The 10,119-nt window shown below is 44.3% G+C and overlaps 1 pseudogene; it reads left to right on the top strand.

Annotated features, from left to right (window-relative positions):
• Nucleotides 1–1,821: 1,821 nt before the first annotated feature.
• LOC136561414 (pre-mRNA-splicing factor SLU7 pseudogene) lies at nt 1,822–4,715 on the top strand (annotated as a pseudogene).
• Nucleotides 4,716–10,119: the final 5,404 nt, after the last annotated feature.

Below are 10,119 nucleotides of genomic sequence, written 5' to 3'. Positions count from 1 at the left end.
TGACAAACCTCAATTTAGCGAGGGCTTGGATAATTATTTCCAGATAATAATTCCCAAGCTCACACTAAAAATAGGTTCTGCTGTCATATATAAAGGGTCAAATTGTCAAGTCAAAGACCTGAATCTAGTTTTGATGCAGAAAACATCTGGGTTTTTTGGCAAATTCTCCATCCAGGTAGAGCCAAGGCCTGGCCACCGCCCAAGCTCCATCTGGGAGGGAATTCCCTAAATGCATTTTAAAACAAGGCTCTTAAGAATAACAGCTATGAGTAAAGGCCTTGCAGTTAAAGATTAATCAAACCATCTAGTAGTTGGATAACTCTGAAGTTTCCTTCAGGATAGAGATGCTTCAAACACAGCAAACTGCTGGAGTGCTTCTGTAATTATAACTGGGACAAACTACAAGACTAGCAGTTTGGAGGAGGCTTTCAACAAAGCTCAGGTACCTTTTCTTGGAACTCTGAAAAATACTTAAAATTATGAGACAGCATTAGGTCAAACCATAGAGCCAGTGCAGGGACTAGCCAGAGAGCTAGCTTGATATGAGAGATGCATAAGCATCTAGAGAACAAAAAAGAAGAATCCTGAAATGACACGTGTCTTTTAGATAATTACACAAAGATGTTAAAGCATATAAGAAGCCAGTTATAAATACAATAATAACATCTTATGAATAATGCCTATTATGAAATCAGTAAATTCACATCATGTAATCAATATATCAGCAGTAACCATCTTAGGGAGTTGAGACAGCACCTTTCTAAACAGTCATGTACCTGTGACAGCAAAATGAAACAAAGGAAAACACTAAAACAGCTTACAATCAGTAACAGCCATAATGTAGAATCATAACTGCCTCTTCTGTGTCATCTATGGAAGATAAAACAGCAGAGATTGTAAGGAGCAATAGAATCTTTGACAAAATCAAGGGTGAACACACTGTATCATCTTTATCCACAAACAGGTGTTTGTCATGTTTCATCACAGATGTTTTAGTTGGAGTCATCATATCCCTTACAAGAAAACAAATACACATCTTACAATGTTGAAAAGTAATATTCAACTGTCTTAGATTGCAATGCAGGATGTAACCACAAGTATGTGTTCTATCACCATCTGTTAAAACCAGGGGGGAATGTTCTTTATCTCTTCCATGACCCATCCCTCATAACTCCAGGGGGATAGCTCCTGTTAATGGGTCTGGAAGTGTTTTAGCTGTTAAAACCAGGTGGGGCAGTTTTCTTTATCTCTTCCTTGACCATCCTCCCTCCAGGAGATATCTTCTGTTAATGGGCCATTGAGAGTCCCTGCATGACTGATAAAAATTACACCGTCCCATTGGGAGATGCTCCACCCAGGGGGAAGAGCCAAGAATTCCTATCCAGGTATAATCTGAGGTTTGGAACACCACAGTTGGGCTTTTCCCTCTGGATTTCCCAGAGGAAGATCAGACCCTTCTAGGCCTCCACTGGATCTTCAGAGGAAGACTACACCCTTCTACAGGATCCCTGCTCCAACAGAACCACAGCTGGCCGTGCAGGAGGGCTGAGCCACCATGGAATGGGACTGCTGCTACCATCCTGACCAAGAGGGTGTGAGGTCCTATCTTGACTTTGTGTGCTTCAGCAGTAAAAATTTTTTTTCATGAGCTTATGATTTCTAAACTTTAAAGAACTCCCGCAGATAGTTCAAGGTTAGAGGACTTAGTTAAGAACTTAAAATTAATTGCTGCAAATAATCTTGGGAGAAGAGGAGAGCCGCAGGCACACAGGGAGTGGGGCATTGCGGGGTGGTGCTGTGGGCTGGCAGGAAAAACCCAACATGGCCTCAGGTGTGGTAGTGAACACCCCACTGCAGGAGGGCATTCCAGATTGCAAGGCAGGATGTATTCCATTACCATCTGTATGGCAGTTGTCTTTTGTCAAGAGGGCAGTTTGTCTTATCTCTTCCACAATCCCTCCTCCCTTGGGAGGGGACATCTGCTGATTACAGGCTATTGAATGTCACTGCATGGCTGATAAAAAGGACAGCATTCCATTGTGAGATGCTCCACTCACAGAGGCAGGAGCCAAGCATTGCTACCCAGATATAATCTGGAGATTCTGGAACACCAGCACAGCTTCTCCACAGGATTCCCCAGAGGAACAGCAGCTGTCTCTTCTTCCACTGGATCTTCGGAGGCAGAATACATCCTTCTCTACAGGATCCCTGCTCCAACAGAACCACCCCTGACACTGCAGGAGGGCTGAGCCACAATTCCAATGGGATTGCTGCCCACACCCTGACCCACAGGGTGTCAGGTTGGGTTCTGACTCTGGCAGTGTTGTTCCAGTGTACTGCATTGTTTATTTTATCCTTTTATTTTCTTCCCTATTAAAGAACTGTTATTTCCTGCTCCCATATTTTTTGCCTGAGAGCCCCTTAATTTAAAATTTATAGTAATTCGTAAGGGTGAGGAGGGTTTACATTCTCCATTTCAGGGGAGGCTCCTGCCTTCCTTAGCAGACACCCATCTTTCCAAACCGAGACAGAGGGGGAAATGATGTGAGCCTGGAGGAACTGAAGAAGATGACGAGGGAAAATTGGAGGAAAAAGAATTAGAAGAGCAGAGAAAACTAGGAAATGCACCTGCTGAAGTGGATGAAGAAGGAAATGATATCAACCCTCATATTCCTCAGTACATCTCCTCATGGTGCATAGATCCTTCTAAGGGACCCACGATAAAGCAGCAGAGACCTCAGCCAGAGAAGCAGGAGCAGTATAACTCCTCTGGAGATTGTATAAATAAGGAGTTCAGGAGCACCCTGTGGCCATGAGGTACTGCAAAGCAGCCTGTGAGAGCTGCAGGGCACTGACACACAAAAAGAAAGACTGCATGGAGAGACCAAGGAAAGCTGGAGCAAAATACATGAATATTACCCCAGATGAACATGTGCAGCCTCAGCTGATGTTTGATTATGATGGGAAGCGAGATTGGTGGAATGGTTATGACCCAGAGGAGCACATGAAAATTGTTGAGGAATATTCCAGGGTTGATTTGGCCAAATGTACACTGAAAGCCCAGAAGCTTCAGGAGGAGTTGGCATCAGGGAAGCTGGGGCAAGTGAAGTCCCCAAGACACCAGTGGGGAGAAGAGGAATCAAATTCACAGACAGAAAGGGATCATAATGGTAAAGATGAAGGCAAATAAACAGATGAAAACAAATAAACAGATGATATGCCCAGGCATATAATAGACATTGATATGCCTGGGCAGAACTTTGACTCTAAAAGATGCATCACAGTCTGAAATTTACATATTTGGGAAGATACTGCTAAATACTTGAGGAATCTGGATCCAACCTCTGCTTATTATGATCCCAAAACAAGAGCCATGAGGGAGAACTCTTAAGCCAATACAGGCAAGAATCCAGATGAAGTTGGTTATGCAGGTGACAACTTTGTTTGCTACACAGCCGATACCATTTCCATGGCACTGACTCTGCTGTTTGCCTGGGAGTTTAAGACAAAGGCTCTGAAGTTCATCTTCAAGTGGACCCTACAAAATTAGAGCTTCTTTATAAATCTTCCAAGGTAAAAAACGAAGATTTCAAGGCTCAGCAGAAAGAAAGAAAGCAAGCATCCTAGAGAAGTATGGAGGACAAGAACATTTAGATGCCCCCCTCCTCCCCAGATGAAGTGCTGCTAGCTCAAACAGAAGATTATGTGGAGTATTCTAGGCATGGAACGGTCATCAAAGGACAGCAGAAAGCTATTGCTTGTTTTAAATATGAAGAGGATGTGAAGATCATCCATACATGCATTTTGGGTTTGTACCAGAAAGAAGGCAAGTGGGGTTACAAGTGTTGTCACTCCTTTATCAAATACTCCTACTGTATAGGAGAAGCTGGGAAAGAAATTGCTAATACAGAGGCAAGTTTAATGGAAGAGCAGCCTGAGGAGGAGGAGGAACACATGACAAAACCCAAAACACCGATGGAGATCCACCAAGAGAAACAGAAAGAGAAAAAAAAAGAAGCACAAGAAGACCTCAAATTCTGACACTGAGGGTGAAGAGAAAAAGAAGCAAGAAAAACTAAAAATGGCTCTAAATGCTGAAGAGGCTTGACTTCTCCACATCAAAGAAATCATGCAGTTAGATGAGAGGAAGAGACCATACAACAGCCAATATGAAGCCAGGGAGCCAACAGAAGAGGAGAGAGAATGAGTTGCTGCAAGAGAAAAGAACAGAGACAAACCAACTAGAGAACATACAACATCAACTTCTGTGTCTAAGAAGCCTCGGCTAGACCAAATTCCTGCAGCAAATCTTGATGCAGATGATCCTCTTACTGATGAAGATGATGAAGTGATGAAAATGATGAATATGAGGACTTGGAAGACAGTGATGGTGATGACACTGCAGCTCTTCTGGCTGAACTGGAAAAAATCAAGAGAGAACGAGCTGAAGAACAAGCTCCAAAGGAACAAGCACAAAAGGCCAAAGAAGAAAGAATTTGGATGGAGAACATCCTGAGTGGTAACACATTGCTGAACCTTACTGGGCCAGCACAGCCTCAGGCAAACTTCAAAGTTAAAAGGAAGTGGGATGATGATAATGTTGTGTTCAAGAACTGTGCCAAGGGGATAGACAAGACAAAAAAGGACAAAAGATTCATCAATGATACTCTAAGATCAGAGATTCACAAAAGGTCATGGAAAAGTATATCAAGTAGTACAGTTTTATGTGCAGTAGTGTGTGCAAGGACTTGGTAGGTCATGGCTGTTCCCTCCCTTTCCCTCAGAATTTAAGGCTGAATATTTGGTCATGGATTCTCAAATGCTTTTCCAAGATCAGCAACAGCTTCATAATTAATAAGTGCTATGTATCTGGAGTTTTTATTCCTGCATATTGTTTTCCTTTACAGTTTTAATTAAACCAGTTTGTGTCTCATGAAAAAAAACCAAAAAAAAATGGAGCAGAGCTGCAGTGGCCAAGCCACATGCTGGGGCAGGGTGGGGAGAGGCCTGCTGCGCCCCCCCATAGCTACAACAGGTGTCATAGATGAACAGCAATTAAATACAGATCAGCCAGTCCCAAGTGATGGGCAGGTGCTGCCCCAAAGAGGGGGAAGGGGAGCTGAGCTGCCCTGTGCCACTGCTGCTGCCAGCTAGGGAAGGGAAAACTCCCTGGCTCCGTCCTGCACCGCTGCACCTCTGTTCCCCCCCCAAAACACTTGCAGTTGAAAAAGAGGAGGGGAAAAGGCAATAAAAACAAACCCTAAAAACTGCCCACCATAGCGGGAAAAATACCAAAAGACAAACATAGAGAACGCTGGAAAGGCACAAAGAGCCCGTGGCTCTCCTCTTCTGCTCTGGAGTCTGTGAATTCCATGGGGGAGTGCTGACCAAGGGGAGCCTCTGGGTCTGGAAAGGAGCTTTGCTACTAAAATACTGTCTGGCCTCTGCCAGTCCTGCAGTTTACAAGTTCTGCTGGAGGACGAGACCTGCTCAGATGGCTGCCATGCTTCCCCCCACAGTCACCCAGGTCCCCAGAGAGCGGCAGCTGGCCGGGCCTGTGCCGCCTGTCCACCCCTTCTGGGGGGGTAACTTAATCACACCAGAGGTAATTTTGCAAGAGCACACAACTAAGTTCTGGCTCCAGGCTCCTGGTTCTTTGTTTCTCCACGAGGTTTGAGTCCCACCGCCCCTACCACCGTGTCTGGCCCTGGGATAGGAGGGAAAATGACTGACACAGGGGCTGTGCACTCCCGAGCATCTGCACGCAGGGACACACACACAGGCACTGTCCTGGGACCAGTGTAGGCTCATGTTACATAAATACATTAGCCAAATCAGGAACCAGCCCCTGGACCACACAACACAGTAACAAAGGTATCAGCACATACTCACCATACTTTCTCTCTCCTTCTCCCAACATATTTTGCCTCTTTTAACTCAGAGTTTGGCTTTCATTCCGTGACATGCATGTTTCTGCACGGTTGCTGCTCCCATGCGCCATTTCCACATCACGGTTCTGTTATAGATGAGTAATGAGGTGGTTGGCCCTCACAATTAAGGGGTGAACATTAGGTGTATGTTAAGAGAAGTTTTGTAGATGTATAGTTACTGTAATATGTCCTCCCCCCTGCATTGTTATCATGGAATGGCCTTGGTACTCAGGGCATTTAGGAGGGTTGGCCTGGTACTATAGTAACACCTGACCTCCAACCAAGATGTAAGGAAGTGATCTCCACCCCTGGATGGCAAGGAAGGAGCCAACTGACAAGGCTTTAGGAGGAGCTAGAAGTATAAAAGGCAGAGCATCCATCTTGAAGATGAGGATGTGGCTGGTAGTCACGGGGGCTCCCAGCACTGTAATTTTTCCTTATTTAGTTCTTTTGTCATAATTTTTGTTAGAGCTTAATAAAATTTTAAAAGATGATCAGTCATTTCTCACAGTTCTATTCTGAGACTTGTTTCCCCACACCTTAGCAGATGTACTTTCTGGTTCTTGACTGTTCACTCACCACTGCTCTTGAGCTGTTGTCCCTATGACTCACAGGGCCCCTCTCTCCTGGGCAGCTCTTAGGCTGCCTCACCTTCCGTGGCTCTTTTGGCCGCGTATCCTCCATGGTTCAGGACCGTGTTTGCAATCTGTGATTCACAGTTTTGTTCTTTGTGCTTTCCCCCAGCAGTTATGTTGGTTTCCGTGCATCCCACGCCGTCTGTGGCCCCGTGCACTCGCTGCCCGGGTTCTGCTCCCCCGGCTGCCTCTTGACTTTGCTTTTCTGTGCCGATCCCGTGGCTGACCATAGCTGTAGCCTTTTGCTACTGTGTAAATTCTCTGCTTGAATCTCTGTTTGTGCTGGTCCTGCAGCCAGCAGTGCTGCAGTGGTTGTGTTCGTGTGCTGTGTCTGGTCTCTCTGCAGACACAGACCATGCTTGGCCATGCTCGTGGCTGGCTGCAATCTTCCTTTCCCACTTTGTATATTCCATCTCTAAATCCCATCTTGCTGCCCAGTCCTGTGGTCAGCTTGGCTCATTTCACCTTCTTCTTTCACGACAGGCTATTCTTCTCACATCAATCACGTCTTTGAGGTCACCATGTGTTGGAATAAATCAGCCGAGACTCCATTTTCTACATGCAGAAAGCCAATTCTTATTCACAAAGCTCATATTTGTAGGAAATATCAGAAGGGACTGTGTTAAACCTAACTGGTCAGCAATACAGTGAAACTCAGTTCATTGGCCAGTAAGGGCTGTTGTATATGTCTTTCAAATTTTCTCTCTCTACATATGTTAACATTTTTCCTTTGTGGATTCTTGTGGGCCAAATCTTATTGTTTACACAGATGAATTTGTTTTTCACGCTCAGAACAGATTTTTGTTTTAAAGGAACTTCTTATTCACAAAATAGCTTCACATGGGAACTTGCAAATTGCTTGTTAGCTACGCTTAGAAGAAATGCCAGGCCAGTTGTGTCAATTTTAGCAGAGTGAGGCCTGATTTCATAAGGTCTCTCTTTTATAATTCTTCTACCTGTCTACGACAAACTGGCAGCAAAATGAAAACGTGTTCCACGCACTTATGTCTTTCTGTACACGTTCTTCCTTTCTTTTCCCTTTAGCTGCCCCACTTGAGGGGCTGGGTGTGGATCTTACCCTCGCTGGAGACCAAAATTCAGCTGCATTTAAATGGTGCAGACACAGCCCTGTGGGGGTTGGGAGAAAAGAAGGGGAATTTATTGCTGGGAAAGGATTAGTGCTGCTGTGAAGAGATCTATTTACAGAGTGCACCCACCCTCAAGGGGCTCTGAACATGGACTTGGGTTTGGGAATTGCACTTGGATTTGGGAAGTGCTTCCCTGGGAGGCCTTGAAATGGGCACCAGAGAGAGGGAAACCAGGCATTGTTATGTGGGATTGCCCATGGTTTTAGAAGCTTACACAAGGCACAGGAAAGGTACACGTTTGTGTTTGACATTCAATTTTTCAAGTTTTATTATATAAAGACCGCTAAGCCCCATTAATTCATGGAGAAATCCTCACTGAAGTGATCAGTTTATGAAAATTGTCTTCCTGCCATTGAGTGAAATTAATTGCTAATGAAAAAAAAAAGTGTGTCAAGACACGAGACAACCTACTATATGAATAATGTATTTTTGCTGTATTTGCTAAGTCAAGAAAAATTCAAGTGATTTGACCTTACTTAGTCCTTAGGTATATATAGAGCTCCACAATCATCACTTATGTTTTAGAATGCTTTATTAAAAATAAGCAATTAGTTGAGCTGATAATCCACCTTTTTTTTTTGATAGAGCTCTAGGCTGTTAGGTGAAAAACAGGATTACTTGTGAGAAAAATCAGAATCCTAGAACAGCTGTAGCTAGAGATGGGATAAAACAAAATGTCTTAATACTGAAACATGGTATTAAGAGGCTGGGGATAAATGCAGACAGTTGGGAAGGTTTGAATACAAATTGGCTTGGATCATGCCTTGCCTTCGAAGATGAGTCCAGTGGAACATTAAAGCTGATGGACACTGAAAAGCTCTGCTCTCTGCAGGTCAGATCTGTGCTGGGAGGCTCTGGTCAGGTGCTGCTGTCACTGACTCTGGGGCTCTGATGTGGCCAAAGAGGGCAGGGTTTCCTGTGGCTCTGCTGCCATTTTTCAGCTGCAGGGAGTGTCTCTTTCTGTAGAATGTAGAAAAACAGAGCAGATTTAATTAATTCAGATAGGAACATGATGATGTTCATTGGGATGGGTAGAGTCCAAGAAGAGGGATTTGGGCTCTTGTTTGGCAAAGTTGGGGGTGTAAGGGCAGAGAAAGGTGCTGGGGGTTTGTGTGGAGGGAACAGTTCCCAGTTTGGGAAGGTGGGATAAGGATAACAAACTCCAAACTGAGCAAGCACAAACTGTGCTCTAAGAAGAGAGGACTCTCACTCTTTTTTGTCTTCCCACTGTTATAGATGTGTAATGAGGTGGTTGGCTCTCACAATTAAGGGGTGAACATTATATGTATGCTAAGAGAAGTTTTGTAGATGTACAGTTGTGTTACTGTGTCCTCCCCCTTGCATTGCTATCATGGGATGGCCCTGGGCGCACAGAGGCATTTGGGGAGGGTTGGTTTGTTACTATGGTAACACCTGACCTCAAATCAAGGTGTAGGAAAGTGATCCCACCCCTGGACAGCAAGGAAGGAGTCGACTGACAAGACTTTAGGAGGAGCTAGAGGTATAAAAGGTGGGGCATCTGATGCCTCAGGTTTTAGCTTTTCTATTTTTCAGATCCTGTTCTGCTTTAGTGTGTTAGTCTAGGTTTCATATTAGGGGATGGTGTGCTCTCTGCACAGAGTAGGGAGACAAAACAATTCCTGCTCTGGCTGGGGACCAAGGACAGCCAGTCCAGGCCTCAGGCCCAAGAGCACAAACAACAGCAGAATGAAGAGAGAAAAACAAGAAGGATGGGACTTCATGGATAAAGCTGTACTTGGACAGTTAGCTCCAATATGCAAATGGACCAAAACTTATAAAAGTGAGGGACCCCATGCCCGGTTGTCCATTTTTGTGGCTATTTTGGGTTGTGCTGCCCAAGGTGGATCCATTGAGGCCTCTTAATAAATCCCTACTTTATTCTTTAGCTCTGTCTAGTCTCTGTTCTAGGTCAGCCTTCACAAGACATCACATCCATTTTGTAGATGAGCACATGGTGCTTTATTCCATGCTCTCACTGCTGTCATTTTTCCTTATTCAGTCCTTTTGTTGTATTTTTGTTAAGGTCTAATAAACCTTTGAAATTTTAAAAGTGAGCATTGTTTCTCACACCACTACCTGATGTCATGGCTGGGAAATGTGTTTCTCTTGATGCCCCCCACTCATTCTGACTTCTTCCTTCCTTTGGCTGCTTCTGTGGAAATATCTGGTGAGAGTTCCATTTTCTCAGGCTCCTTGGTAGGGTAAATGTTGCAGCTTTTTGATACTTAGCAAGGGAAGAGTTTCCTAGGTGCAGTGCAATCCCATGCACAGCATTCAGTCAGAAACCTTCAGTTTCTTCAAATAAATGAAATATGTGAAAAAAAACTTATTTGATATTGAATGAAGCTCCTCCAAGCTGAATCTGAAAATCACAGCTAACTGAAA

This window comes from Molothrus aeneus, chromosome 11, assembly GCF_037042795.1.
Source record: "Molothrus aeneus isolate 106 chromosome 11, BPBGC_Maene_1.0, whole genome shotgun sequence".
NCBI classification, from domain to species: Eukaryota; Metazoa; Chordata; class Aves; order Passeriformes; family Icteridae; genus Molothrus; species Molothrus aeneus.
This window is presented reverse-complemented; position numbering and strand designations above follow the sequence as displayed.